Genomic DNA, 15,940 nt, shown 5'->3' with positions numbered 1-15,940 from the left:
ACTCCTTCATCCACGTTCTTGCAACGCTTCCGCTTAGCGATCTACAAGGGTATGTAGATGCACTCCCCTTCCCCTCGTTGCTAGATTACTCCATAGATTGATCTTGGTGATGCGTAGAAAGTTTTAAATTTCTGCTACGATCCCCAACACCAGGGGTGGTGGGGAGGGAGCAGGGGTCGGAGGTGTTGGGGACGTCTCGGGTGGGGTGAGGGTAGGGTTGGTATCGGCTATGGTGGGTGTTAATGGTGGTGGTGGTGTGTTGTGTTTAGAAGGTAGGGGAGTATATAGTTGGAAAGGACGGGGAGAGGGGGTGTTTGTGGAGCTAGGGATGTTTGATGGTGTAGTAGTGCGTTGTGAGAAAGGAAAAATGTGCTCAGCAAACGTGACATGGCGAGAGACATAAACGTGTCTGGTGTGAAGGTCGAGACAGCGATAGCCTTTGTGCTCGTCAGATAAGCCAAGAAAGGCACATGGGATAGAGCATGGTGACAATTTATTTGCAGAAGTGGCGTAGGCATTAGGAAAACAGAGACAGTCAAAAACACGAACCGCGGAGTAGTTGGGATGGGAAAGAAAGAGGGAATAATAGGGAGTAGTGTTGGGTCTAGTTTTAGAAGGGCGAATGTTTAGAAGGAAGGTGGCCATGTGTAGGGCTTCATCCCAAAACTTGGGAGGCATAGATGATTGAGGAGAGTGCGAACAATATCATTGAGGGTGCGAAGAGAATGTTCGGCTTTACCATTTTGAGGGAAGGTGTAGGGACATGAGAACCTTAGCAAGATGCCATGTTGTAAGAAGAAAGTACGATTTTTAATGTTAACAAACTCGCGACCATTGTCACATTGGATAAAGCGAATAGGGAGGAAGAAGTGAACAGACACATAGCGTTGAAAATTAAGAAAGAGAGAATGGACCTCGGATTTGTTGCGTAGAGGGAAAGTCCAGACAAAGTTGGTGAAATCATCTAGGATAACAAGGTAGTATTTTAAACCCGAAACACTTGCAATGGGAGAGGTCCATAATTAAATCACAATGTATTAATTCAAAGGGATAAGTGGTACAAGAGCTAGAGGAACTAAAGGGAAGGCGCACATGTTTGCCTAATTGACATGACTCACAAAACACAGAATTATGAGAGTCCCTGTTACATGGTATAGTAAATTCACTAAGCATAGAAGCTAAGACGGCAGGGTTGGGATGGCCCAAGCGACGATGCCAGAGATCGATGGAGGCTAGCATGGATGTTGGAGGGATGGCGGCAGGAAATACATTAAGAGAATAAAGATCACCGGAGCTATTGAAGCGAGCGATCTCGGCCTTGGTCAGGTAATCCTTCACAGATAAACCAAAAGGGTCAAATTCAGCCGAAACTAGATTGTCGCAAGTAAATTGGCGAACAGAAATAAGATTTTTAATGAGGGCGGGTGCAACTAGAACATCGCGAAGTAGAAGAGGTTTAGTGGAAGAGGGAAGTTGAGCCTGACCAACACAATATATAGGAATAGATGATCCATCTCCAAGGGTAATGGAAGGGAAAGGAGATTTAGTGCAAGATGATAACCAATTACTAGATGCAGACATATGACTAGAGGCCCCTGAACCAAAGATCCAATCCGTACCTGAGTTTCCTTGTGTAGCAAAGTTATTCATGGCCTGGAGAAAAGCAGCTTGATCCCAGCTCGGCGTCGCAGGTGAGGGTGGCGTCGGGAGTAGTGCCGGCGGATATGATGGTGAAGGCAGTAGGGCCGGCTGGTGAGTGTAGTAGGCGCCGCCGTCAGTGGAGTAGTGACCATAAGGAGCATCCGTCGGGACAGCGTGAGAGGCATTGGCCGACTATGGTGAGGGTGGCGTCGGGAGCAGGGCCGGTTGAGGTGTGTAGTAGGCGCCGCTGTCGGTGGTGCAATGGCCATAAGGAGCATATGTCGGGGCGGTGTGATAGGCATTGGCCGGCTGTCGAGGGTTGAGAACCCTGGGAGCACCAGTAGGCGGCTGAAGGCCGGGTTGCCAGGCACCTGAGTATGCCGGCGGAGCACCAAGGGTGGACGGAGCGGACCAAGGCATGGGCCATGCCTGAATGAGCCCCGTCCAAGGATCATGAGGAGGCCGCCATGCAATCGCAGATGGAGCACTGGTGGGTGGTGCAGGAGTCGGTGCTAGTGATGTTGTAGGTGGAACCGAACAAGTCGACGGCGGCCTGCAGATAGGGTTTTTGCCATGGTAGTTCGGACTAGGGCGCCATCCTGGGGGGGTTGAGCATATGACGATGTGGACGGCCCGGCGGCAGGAGCCGGCATGGAAGGCGACGCTGGTGTAGACGACAGAGGAGGACGAGCCGCAGCATGAAAGACTTTGGGGCGAGAGTCCTTGCGAGATTGTGTTTCCGCCACGAGTTGTAGTAGGGAACGAACTTCAGCGAATGTAGGAGGAGGCTGTATCATCGGTATGAACGAGGCTTGCTTGTCAAAGTATTCGCTGAGGCCGACAATGACGATGTTGATTAGCTGTGAGTCGCTGACTGTATCGCCGAGTTCTCGGAGCTCATCGCCAATGGTCTTAACGCGCTGGCAGAACAGGTTCACCAGGGCGTCTCCTTGCACCATTTGCGAAGCTCGGTGTGGAGAGCGTTTTTTCGAGCATCGGTGTTGCTTTGGAAGAGCTGACGGAGGGAGTGCCAGATGTTGGCAGCGGTGGCGCCGTCGTGATCGAGCATGTTGAAGATTTCGGTGGTGATGCGGGTGTAGAACCACTGGACGATCGCGAGATCGTCTTTCAACCATTGCAGATCGTCGGGGCGGGGAAGACAGTTGGCGGCGACATGCGAGCGCAGGTTGCAGCGGCCAAGGTGGAGATCGAAGAGATGTCTCCAATGGTAGTAGTTGTGGGTGGCGAGATCAAGAACTATGGGGATGTAGGGGCTGACATCGGAGATTGTGTCGGCAAGAGATATTGGTGCGGCGAGGATGGGTGTAGGGTAGTTTTGTGGAGCTATGGTGAGGGCCGAGAGAGAAGCGGCCGCGGCGTTGGCTGCCTTGGCGATGAGCGCGGCCCGGCGCTCGAAGTAGCCGGGCGGCGGCGTAGGCGGAGCCATACCCTAGACCTTGGGACCAGTAACTGATACCATGAAAGCTGAAGAAAACTGTTGCTTATTGATTGATTTGGTGCGGCATACAAGAGTATATAAGAGGGTACAAACCGACTTGGGGTAGGGGTACAAAACTGGCTTGGACTAGAAGTCGTATACCATAAGGACTACTCTAACAAGGTGGACGCAGCTGAAGGAGCCGGGGTGCGTTTCGAGGATGCGGGAGACGGCGGCGGTGACGGCCGGCGTGTTGGCCGGCGTGGGGATAAAGTCCTGGGCTTTGGGGAGAAGGTGGATGTCGACGAGGACGAGGGGCGTGGAGCGCCAGAGCACGCGCCAGCGAGAGGAGAGCGCGGCGGTGCGCGCGGCGTCCTTGACGGGGAGGCGGGCGAGGATGTTGCGCAGGAGGTCACGGGGGAGGCGGCTGATGCGGTCGGCGCGGCGGGCGGCGGGGAGGGAGGTGAGCCGTGCGCCGTTGTAGAGAGGGTACTCGGGGAGGCTTTGGTAGATGTACGACAACATGAACTCCGCGGTCTCCTCCATCACGTGCAGGTCGGCGCCGTAGCACCGTGCGTCGGCCGCCGTCGTGACCTGCTCCTGCTCGGCCATGGCCTACGGCGGCGCCAGTGGATGAGCTGGCGAGGGTTTGTGGATTTGGGATTCTCAGCGTAGTGCGTGTGGAGTGTGTACTGTGTAGTGGTGGTGGTTTTTTTTTTTGAGAAGAACTCGCCAAGTTTTTTATTCCAACGCAATGTTCATTGGTACAACTGTTGGGTCATGAGGAGTTCCCAACCACACATGTCTACCTAATTGCAGGTTACAAGAGAACTTGGCGAGCTTATAAACCTCAAAGTTATAGTTTCTACGCTCATGAATGAAATTACAAAACTGAAAACCACTCTTACGCCCTATTATTTCATGTACTATAGCAGCATGGGGTCCTCCCGTCCCCTTGTTGATGTCGTCAATCACTCCCTGATTGTCACACGCCACCGTGATCTTATGCAGATTAAGATCCTCTGCAAGTGATAGAGCTTCCCTGCAGGCGAATGTCTCGAGCATCACTGGGTCGGTCACAACGGGATACACCATCGCTGAGGACCCAAGGTAAATTCCTTTACTGTCTCTACATATTGCCGAAACTGCTCCTCCTCTTCTATGGCGAGCGACCCCACCATCAACATTCATCTTCATACAGTCTTGGGGCGGCGCGAGCCATCTTTCCTCTGTGGGTCGGGGAGATCGGCCGATTCCAGAAGACCGCACAGTCGGCTTTTGTAGATGTTGCAGCTCATGTAAGTAGGAGTCCACAAAGGCGATGGTTTGTACCGGGCTCTGAAATATTGCCTCATGGATTGCTTTCCGTCGAACATACCAAACTGACTATAATGTTGCCACCATTCTTGTGAACAGGTCATGGCTTAGTGTAGCATGCATCTCGAACATCCAGTGCTTGGCGTTTGTTTCTTCATTGGAAGTCATCTGCGCCACAAGTTGATCGTCTGAGAAAGCCCAAATACAACGTGACATGGTACATGAAAGGAGCACATGTCTTCATGAGTCCTCGCAGCCGCACAGGGGACTTCCTATTTGCCGCTCGTTGCAGCAAAGTGCCGACGTTTCGCACAGGGCGCCGCACGTTTCGCATAGGGGGCCGCTAGCCTGGACCGGCCCACTTCCATTGGCACGATCGTCATATGAAAAAACGCAAAAAAAGAGAGCGTGATCGAGCTGTGGATCGACCGTGGAACCTCCTGGTCAATGCCGCGCTGTGCTAGCCACTGCCACAGTCAACTTCTCATTTCAAGGTTGAAGCACCAGACTTAAAGAAACATAGAACAGCGGCAGGGATCGAACAATAATTCCTGGGATTTCGTACACCTGCTATTAGCGCCAGAATTAAAGAAACAAATTGCAAGTGAGCAATGCTAATAGCCAGTGGCGGAGCCAGGATTGGCTGACACCCCAGGCGAGAAACTAAGGGCTAAAAGCTACCCAAAAAAAACTCCAGTTTCAACGCATACAAAAGTCAATTTATGTTGCATAACTAATAATACACCAAACATAATATTCCATGGCAGCATTTGTTCCATGATGGGTCAACTAATAAAGCAAGATAAATCAAAAGACAATATGTAGCATATATAGATGATCCAAAAGATTAATACCAAATCAAAGGATTGGTTGATCTGACCCTCCCATAACAACATCTTCAATAGTCGAAGAAGCTAAACCTTGAATGATAAATTTTGAAATGCAAATCAATGCATAATAAAGGAAGCAAAAATAGTTCATAATAGATGCAAAATTTGAAAACTTACGTCCAGGACAAGGCAAAAGGCATTTGCGACTGCGATAACCTTGAAATCGCTCAATGATCTTTGATTCTTCAATACTCACAAATACATCCCGCTCAATGTAACATACCATTCTATGATTCATCCAATCATCACCCATTTTTTTCCTCAATCCAGTCTTGATAATGCTCATTGCTGAAAATGCCCTTTCCACTGTTGCGGTTGCAACAGGTAAAATCAATGCTAACTCAACAAGACAGTAAACCAAGGGAAAAGTTGTGTGCATATTACTTGTAACCATATTTATGGCAAGATGACCAAGGTCATTGCAATTCATAAAATGTGTATCAACTCTTGCTTCCTGAATGAATGAGTCTAGTTGGTTTCTAAGGACAAAAGTAACTTCATATGTAGAGAAGTCAGCAGCATACATATTAGCAAGGTCTACTAGCTTGTCTTCATTATAATTGGCAAATGAATTATTGGGATCAAGACAAGCAATGCATCTCAACAATTGAGTAGACCTTTCAGCAAAGCGGTTGTTTAACTCCACAATAAGTTGATCATGCAACACATTGAATATTTCATTTCTGAAATGATGGTTGTAAGTTACCAACTGCCCACCCCAAGTCCTTGAACGCCCATTAGCAGTTCTAGTATCTTCCATATTTGGCACTACAATGTTGTACTTGACACAAAAGTTTGTTACCTCTTTAAAGAGCTCACCCCAACCATTCTGCCTTATATTTTGAATATCATCCAATGTGGTTTTAATCAATCCAACAGCACGTACAATATTCTGATTTTTCAGTTGCAAGCATTGTGACAGATTGTTAGTCTTGCCCAATAATGTAATCATAAGATGCAATATGAGAACAAATTCAAAGGATTCCATTTGCTTTATCAATCCTGCGGCTGTGGTTCTTTGTGCAACATTATCTGCATCATTGTGTAGATTTTCTAATACCTTTAGAACTGGTTTCCACATCTGAACAAGACGACACAAGGTTTTATGATGTGATCCCCACCGTGTATCACCGGGTCTAGCAAGGTTAGTTAATTGGTTTTTTCCTTTTCCCACAAGAAGTTCCCTAGCCTCTATTTGACGCACTATTTCATCATGTTGCTCTTGGGCCAATTGATCATGTCTTTTACAAGAAGCATTAACAATGTTAACCACCATGCTTGTGTATTCAAAAAAATCCCTTACTGATGAACAACACTTGGCAACAGCAACAACCACTAATTGTAACTGATGGGCAAAACAATGTATATAATGAGCATAAGGATTTTCCTCCAAGATCAATCTTTGCAACCCACGGAATTCCCCTCTCATGTTTGAAGCCCCATCATAACCATGTCCTCTCAAATTAGACATAGATAAGCCAAGAGTAGCAAACATACCATCCAAAGCTACCTTCAGTGAAGTTGATCTTGTGTCAGGAACATGCTCAACTGCCATGAATCTCTCAATCACCTCCCCTCGTTTGCCGAGATACCTACATAAGACAAAGGAGCATGATTAATATAAAACTTCAACAAAATCCACCTACAAGTCTACAACAACAAACACATACAATACGAGGAAAGGTACTAACCTCAAACACATAGCCATTTGCTCTTTCATAGATGCATCTCTGGACTCATCAACAAGTAAAGCAAATTTCCTATCTCCAATCTCCTCTATAATGACTTTGGTGGTCTCTTGTGCACAAGCCTTGCATAAATCCAATTGTATCTCATGTGAAGTCAGTAGATGGTTCCCTCCTGCATCACCAAACAATTTTTCCACCTTTGGATCTTTCTTTATGAACAAGTCCAACAACTCTTTGAAGTTACCCTTATTCATTGAGCTAGCAGACTCATCATGACCATGAAAAGCAAGAGCTTGTAGTGTCAAAAAATTGACAATACCCAATATAATGAAGAGACGAGCTTTGTATTCTTCTTCTCTCTTCTTAGAACCCCTATCAAACACATGTGGCAAATTTTGTCTTTGATTTTTGAAATCATCATAATGTTGTCTAGATTTATTATGAGCACTATCATGCTTGCCAACATGCTGATTAAAAACTTTAGGTCCATCCTTCCAAGATGTAAATCCATTTTTCGTGAACGCCTCAACACCATAGTTTGCAACTCTTGGTTGCTTAAATAGAAAACAATAAAAGCAAAAGGCTGCTTTTTTCAATGCTATAAGCCGCGATGATCATTATACCAGTAATCATGAAATCTTCTACCATTTATCTGCTCATATGTATGATCAGTTGGTTAACATGGACCCATACTAATGTACTCCCTTCTAGCAAGATCTCTAATGTCCGCATCCAAATCCTCAATTGGTATTCTCTTACCAGGGTCTGATTCAATATCACCAGGTTTAAGTTGAGTCATAACACCAGGGGCATTATCAGTTGTTCGAGTTGAAGGACCCGTTTCTACAGTTTCCGTGGTTCGAACTTGAAAAAATGAATTCAATGTCTTGTTTCTTTTACTCATCTTGCCTTCCTGTAACATTTATAGAAACAAAATTACTATCTGTCTACATAGGTTTCCACATCTAACAAAAAGTGGCATCAAGCAAACAATGGTGGCATCTAGCAATTACAGAGTATAGGAACTCTACCTAGTGAATCCTAAGTGAGGGGGCCATGCTTACAAGATTAGAATAGAGCTCCACGCCTCCAACGAACAGAGCTCAATGCTGCACTGTCTCTGTCCTAAAAGCTATACATCAGAATTCAGAAGTTCAGAATAGAGCTCCACGCCTCCACCGAACAGAGCTGTACATCGAACTCGAAGAAAACTAGGAAGCAAGGAAGGGATACCTTTGCTCTTGGCCTCTTGCTCTGCTGTCTGCTATGTGCTGCGGCTCGCCGGACGCCGGGTAGCCTGGCGCCTCGCCGAGGTCACCGCCTCGTCGGACAGGGCAGCAGCCCGCAGCACCGCAGCGGCGCAACCTGATGCCGCAGAAGGGGGTCGAAGGGGACGGAGCTGGCCGGCAGGGTAGGCGGCGGGCGGCGCCTAGGGTTCGTCCAAGTCACGGGAACGGGCTGCGGGTGGCTGGCTGGTTCGTGTTCGTCCAGACTCAAAGTAGATGCACAGGCAGGCCGCAGGCAGATGAGCCAGGCAACAAACGAGATGGGCCTCACGCCCCAGGCAGCCTTCGTTGTTCTACAGTATATTTGCTACAGTGTACGAGCGAGATGGGCCTCACCCCCCAGGCAGCCGCCTCGGCTGCCTGGGGCCTGTCTCTGCCCATGCTAATAGCCACCATAGTTCCTGGGATTTCGTACATAAAATGGCTGTCCACCTTGTACGACCATAAGCTGCAAACATTTTCATATTTCATAGAGAGAGAAAAAGTTAAAACTTGAAAAAAATTTGGGAATCTAAAATAAAATAAAATAAAGGAACAATATGAAAATGACATTTTTTCCCAAAATCAAGAAAAAAATCATGAAAATGCAAAACATTTTCTGAGAAGGAGGAACAAAAACTGAAAGCGCGAAGATTTTTCAAATTTACGAACAAATTTTCAAGACGTGAACAGTTTTTTCAATTCCCCACAACATTTTTGGAATTTGGGGTCAAATTTTGAAAAACATGACCATTTTGATGATTTGAACAAATTTGGAAAGCGGGAACATTTTTTTAAAATTCTCATCTTTTTGAATTGGTGACCAAAAGTTAACAAATGTGAACATTTTTTGAATTCTGCGAACATTTTTGAATTTACGAACAAAAGTTAAAAATAGGAGCATTTCATGAATTTATGAACAAATTTTGATATCCAAAACATTTTCTGAAAATGTGATGTTTTTTAATTGGTGAACAAAAATTGAAAACAAGAACAATTCTTGAAATTCAGAACAAAATTTTGAAACGGAAGACAATTTTGAATAATTCAAACAATTTTGTAAAATGCTTTTTTCAGTATACGTGAACAAAAAAAATAAAAATGAAGGCATTTTTCTATAGCTTCGAACATTTTTCTAAAACACAAACTTTTTTGTAAAACACAAATAATATTTGAAACTTTGAACAATTTTTGAAACGCAAACATTTTTTCAAACACACAAACATTGAGTAATTATTTAAGATGTCTAAAACGCAAATTTTTAGTAAATTTTTGTACGTAAGATTCTTTTCAAAAAGGCACACAAAAATTTGAAAACAAAAAAATTTTGAATTTACAAAACATTTTTTGAAAGAACTGTTTTTAAAAGCATGAACATTTTTTGAATGTCGAGAAATTTTTTGAAACGAAGAACATATTTGGAAGCGCGAACATTTTTTGAAAGCATGAACATTTTTTGAATCTTGAGAACAAATTTTGAAATGGAGAACAATTTTGAAAAATCCCGAACAAATTCCGTGGATTGAATTCTCTTTGAATACGTGAACAAAAAGATGAAATCTGGTGACAAGAACAATTTTTGAATTTTGAGAACATTTTTTTGCAAACTAAACATTTTCTATAAACACGAGTTTTTTTAGTATTTCAAAAAAAAGATAAGAACAGATATGAAAATAAAAAACCGAAGAAAGAAAATGTGTTCAAAAGAGAAATTAACCTGAAAAGGAAAACAAAAAGGAAACAAAAAAGTAACGAAAAAGAAAAGAAAAAGAACCAGAAAAAGGAAGAAGAAAAAAACAGAAAGAGTAAAAAAAAGAAAAAAAAGGCAAAATAAGAAACTGGTTCAGGAACCTTCTAGATGGTTCCCAAAACTAGTAAGAACCGGCTGGGAACGCTCTAGAAGGTTCGCAAAACCGGAACTTCTACGGACGCTACATATGGGCTGGCCCAAAATCGCTCGTTAGTCGCATCTGTGCGATTCGTCGACAGTTTGACGCAGTATGCGTCCAATAGGTTTTTCCGCCGCACAGGGGACATGCATGTGTGGTGGGCCAAATTTCAAAGCGGGGTTGCTAAAGGGCCCATGAGCAACGGATCCTTCTTATTATAAGGCCATCTTCAGCCCATCCCCCGTAATTTAATTTCGTATATAACCCTTTAATTCTTCAGCTTTTGGAATTAAATTTTTGTCCATCTAACCTATCATCCTGATTCTCAAAAAAATAACAAAAAATCTAACCCAACATCCAAAACTTAATTCCGATCAAATTATATTTGGCTCACATAACTCATCAAACACTTACAGTACACGTACACGCATGGCCCACAAACATGACAGTCACACGTACTCCGTTATTTTATAATGTATATTTTATTGGGAAACTCATTGGAGCATCCGGGTGCTACACACCCCTATATAAAAATAGTATTTTTATAAATATCAGGAAATTTTTCTGAAATTTTAGGGTATGAAACCTGGGTGCCCATTGTATACCCGTGTGCATTTTTGTGAGTAATGGCTGCCCGTGTAATCCGTGGCGTAGGAATTACGGTTTGACATATGTTATATCTAGTTTCTTTTTACACATACGATTTTGTATTTTTTTACTTACATTACCACGGGCACCCATTCCCTACGAAACTGAACATGGGGTACAACGGGGCACCCAGGTTTCATTTCCCAAATTTTATTTTATTTTTCAAATTTCCTAATATGTTTTTAGTACTATATCTATACTATTCTATAGTGTACGAATAACTCTCACTATTAACCGTTGGATTTTTCCAATCGGATGGCTCACGTTGCTTCACTGCAAGTCCAAAACGTCTTCGTGTCACATGTACCGTTGGATTTAAAAATCCGACGGCTGAAATGCCTGGGATTCGCATTCGGCCGTACACTTGCCAGGCTCCTGCATGCACAGTAGGCAGAAGCATGTCGCACGCCACTACCTGTGGTAGTAATTTTTAATATAAGTGAACCCAAAGTGAGCATGGGATCCATCTTCAATCAGGTGGAGGACTCACGTGTCTTGCTCTCTCCCTTGCTTCCAGTAATCTCCCCAAGAATCTGTACAAGCCATGGGAGAGACCGAGTGAAAGAGAAAAAAGGCCCCTTGTGCTTCGTTGAAAGTACAAAAGGAAAGGCACAAGGCTGTATACAAAAGTCAACCTTTTTTTTCGTAAACAAGGAAAACGTTCTGCTGGGCGCACCTCTCATTGTGTTTTTTACATGTGTATGTATCCATATGTATTTCACGCTGTGCCTAAAGAAATATGTGCACCCTATATATATTTTCGATTTTTTTTAAGGTGGCTTACCACATGCACCATGTGATACATATGTACATTTCATTATGTTAAAAATTATGGACAACGCATGCATGTATTGTAAATAGCTGTTTTCTGTGCTAAAAAAACCCAAATATATTGACCAATGAATGAATGTCTAATATGTAAAATGACTTGAGCATAAATTTATAACCTCACTATATGCTTGATCATCACTTTCACATTTGCAGTCAAAATTAACATAGATATAATTATTTAAATATTTAAGATAATTTCATAATTATATTTATATTCTACATAGTGTCACATGTGTCAAGCTTGTGTCATCCACGTGATATGTACATGACACGAGGGGTCAATTTGACATGTTGTAGATTTCCTATAAGAATAAAACATGGAATAAATAGCACCAATATAGCTAGGAAAAATGAAAAGAATTGTTTAGAGAAAATGATCGAGAAGACACATATTTAACATCCCCTTGCATACTAGAATTATTTTACTTCCTGGTTTACCTAAACAATTAGTGCCTAATTTGTTTACATAATGGTCACTCCTTTTGGGATGTTATCACAATCAAAATGTTGGGCGGGCCATGTCTCCTTGAGTTCATTCTCTTTGTGCTCATGATAAAGTATTGACATGCAAAGCATGTACAATTGACTAGTTTATATAGGGGTGTGTGACACCAGAGAGTCACAAATCCTCTTCCATAGTTTATTAGGGTTCATTAGAGTTGAAGTAAAACTATGGAAAGAAAAACCTATAATATGTGGCCCCTATGAGTGATTATTCAAGACCCAAAGACTGCTCGGTATCAGGGGCCCGCCAAAAAAATTTGTCAATTGACACACCATATGTGAGGGGGGGGGGGGGCTTACCCCTTCGCCTCTCCTTCAAGGGAACATGGCGGCTAGGGTTTCTGCCTCCCGCCAGCAGCGCCGCCGATCTGCTTCATCTCATGTGGTCTTAGGGCCATGGTGTGTGGTGGATCCCGACCCTTCACCGGTGGGAGAGCTCTGTTTTTTTACGTTTCTTTGAGTTTTGCTAGGATTTGTGTCCTACTCAGGAAGACGAGAAGGTGACGACTCCCCAAAAATGGAATAAGATTCTCCTTGCCTAGCCCTTTGTAACTGTGATGCGTCTAGCATCATCGGACGGCATGTGGAGGCGTGTCTCTAGCAGACCTCGCGGGATTCGGCGGTGGTTGTCTTTGGTGGATCCACTCAGATCCGGTATTCGTTCGCCTATGTTAGTGTGTCTTCAGGTTGGATCCTTTCAATCTACGCTTTTCTTCATCCGGGACGGTTGCTGTTTTGGTAGGCTAGTCCTATGGGGCTTAGCACGACAACTTCCCCGACTGTCTACTACTCTACTACGACAAGTTTTGCCCGGCTCCGGCGAGGAAGGGGTGATGACGGCAGCGCACCTTCGGCTCGCTCTAGTGCTTGTAGTCATCGCTAGGTGGTCTACGAACCTACATGTAATTTCTATTATTTCTGGTATTTGTTGTGCCATGGTTGATAATGAATAGATTGGAAGTTTTCTCGCAAAAAAGAAAGATGGAGCTGAAGTCAGCGGCATGACCTCCTGATGGTCCTCTACTGCCTTTGGAACTAGTGTAGTTTGTTTACTCCTTTCATGCTTGAAACTAAAGAACCTGAAACATGTAAAGTGTTTCGTTTGAGTAATTGAACGGGGGAGCCGATTTCGGCTTCCCGCTGATCTAAAAAAACACCCAACAACCGCAAAGAATGGAACATATTGCCACTAATAAAAAGTTCCAAGGAGCATACTAGATAGATAGACATGGAAACTGATAAGGCAGGGCAAATTTGCATAGTTTGCATCAAGGACCATACATAGGTAGAGAGGGAAACAGAACCCAACTGACCACCACCACAGGTTATAGGGTAAGCTAAATATCGGTTGATAGCACCAGACACCAAGCCGCAAATTCGACAAACCAAAATAAGGCCGCAAGTGGCAACAGTCCACTTCTCCCCAGAGGCTTAAGGTTGGCTGACCTCGGCTTCCGAAAACGGGTCGTGGAAAGAGAAATCTGCCCCGGTTTTGAAGTTCCAGGGATAACCCCCCCGCAGGCCCCTTGTTCACAAGCATAAACTGGTAGCTGGATTGGGACACCATCCTTCGGAAGCTGTGCCTCACCTTGCCTACCGCCTCCTCCTTCGAGAACGGCGTGAAGCGTGGATTGGCCATTATGACGAACGCGGCCCTCAGCGTGCGCGCGGTCCGGAAAAACTCCAGGAAGCCAACCTCGCCCGGGTCCCCTATGAATTCGCGGAGGCTCATCGTGTGGATGCGCGAGGCGACGTTTTCGATGGGGCCAGACTCCTCCCAGAAGCTGCGGGTGAGGTGGTTACCAGCAGCAGGTTGATCGCATCTTTTACTCTGTGAAAATAGATTCGATCGGTCAGCAGTTGGGAGAGCATCTGAGGAAGGTGAATGCAGGAAGCCTCAGATTATTTATATGTTGTCGGAGAAATGACAAAGTAATATTTCTATGCGTTAAACTAGCACAAAGCACCAAGTAGGCTACTGGAACTGAGAAACAAATGTGCTGGTATTATGTAGATATAACTATAACAAATTAGAAAGTGAGACAGAAAATTTCAGTCAACCGTGGAGGTCTTAACAAGGTGAGTGGTATACCGTACCAGGCTTCCAAGAACCTGTAGGAACCAAATGTGCTAGATTATTATGTGAAGTTTGATCGGCTTGAAATAAGCATTGCACCCACTTGTATCATCCACTTTCCGCAGCACAAATACTGCTAGCTAGTAGGAACACAATTTGGTACGAGTCGTAATACCAAATACATCGTAGGCAGCAAATGTGCCAGTATACTATGTGTAAGTTTGATCAGTTTGAACTTCGAAATAAGCATTGCATGCAACTTGCAGCATCCACGATTCCACAGCACAAATACTGCTAACTAGTAATGAACACAATGGGACAAACTAGAGAAAATCAAGAGGAAAAACAATAGAAATCAAAGAAAATGGCATTGTATGCTGTGACAAGACAAAATGTCGTAACATAAACAGATGAACATGCAATCCCAATCATTATAATTGCATATTCTAGTCAGCGTGCGTAGGATGACCTGATCGGTGAGAATAAATTGTAATGTCTGACTTATTTTTAGCTATATTGGTCAAGAATAAGAATGTATATGATAATTGGTCAGGTATGCCTAGTCATATTAACGCCGTTGTCATCATCTTATTCTGTTATTCACTGGCAAATTACTCAGCCAAGCATGCATAACACAATACATGGCTCACATTTCATAGTAGAAGAAAATAGAGAGACCATAAAGAACTCTAATGATAATTTATTTGACAGATATATGCAAATAAGTGAAAACACTGCAAGCAACAAAATCTACTGAAAGATGGAACACAATTTTCAATTAACGTGTAGAGGAAATTGTTAAGAAATTAACCAACGCAAGAACAAGTTGAGGGAAATAGATCCCTAGTTTCCATTAGCTATCTGGAAAGAAAAGGTTAGAAAAGAAAATTGTATTATGAAAGTCCCTTTTTTGTGAGCAAATGGGGCATTTGCAGCTAAGATTCAAAATCTAAATATTGTAAGTATATACTTGTCCATAATAAAATGCTGGATCCGATTTGTAGGAGAAAAGATGGGTGAAGTACCAGAATGCACTAACTACTAAATAGCCTAGTAGTGCAGACTGCAGAGGGAAAAAAAGAATGATGTATGCTCTAAACAAAGATGTGCTGAGCATAATCCATCGACAGTAAATTAAGATATATGCGATGCTGCAAACTTCAGTCCAGAATGGAGGACTTTAGTCTTAACAACAATTTGCCAGATATGTTCTTTAATATGAACTTTCAGATGTGAGCTACAACAGCCTCTTTCTGTAATAAATCAGTCAGGATAAGTTCCTAAGATCCTCATATGACCTGTGACGCCCGGGTAATTAAGCTACAGTGATCCTCTGCTAATGATGCCACGTCACCTCGTTTATAGTTGCTAATTTCAAGTTAGTTCGAAACCAGTTCAAATTTCAAATTTACAATAAAGGCAAACAATAAAAGTTTTCTAATATAAAAACTAAATGTTCGAGTGGAGCCAAATAATTCATAGGTAATTATAGTGGAGAAACCACACTTTTATAAAATTGTTTAAAGGCTCTAAGGTAATTAAAACGCAGCTATGACAATTAATTAAATGCCCTTTAAAACTAATAATAATGCAAACTATTTTAATTAGGTGTCAAACTTATTGGGATAGTAGAATAGATTATAACATTAATTTAGGAGTTGTATTTATATTTTCTAAAACAACAATTAAGAGAATAAAGTAGAAAAGAAAAATAAAGAAAAGAAAGAAATAATAAGACAAAACAGTAAACAA

At 43.2% G+C, this 15,940-nt stretch overlaps 1 pseudogene; it reads right to left on the bottom strand.

The window, feature by feature from the left end:
• Positions 1–13,542: 13,542 nt before the first annotated feature.
• LOC119357496 overlaps positions 13,543–15,940 on the bottom strand; it is an 8,069-nt pseudogene continuing 5,671 nt past the window's right edge.

The sequence above is a fragment of the Triticum dicoccoides genome, chromosome 2A (assembly GCF_002162155.2).
Source record: "Triticum dicoccoides isolate Atlit2015 ecotype Zavitan chromosome 2A, WEW_v2.0, whole genome shotgun sequence".
Classification (NCBI taxonomy): Eukaryota; Viridiplantae; Streptophyta; class Magnoliopsida; order Poales; family Poaceae; genus Triticum; species Triticum dicoccoides.
This window is presented reverse-complemented; position numbering and strand designations above follow the sequence as displayed.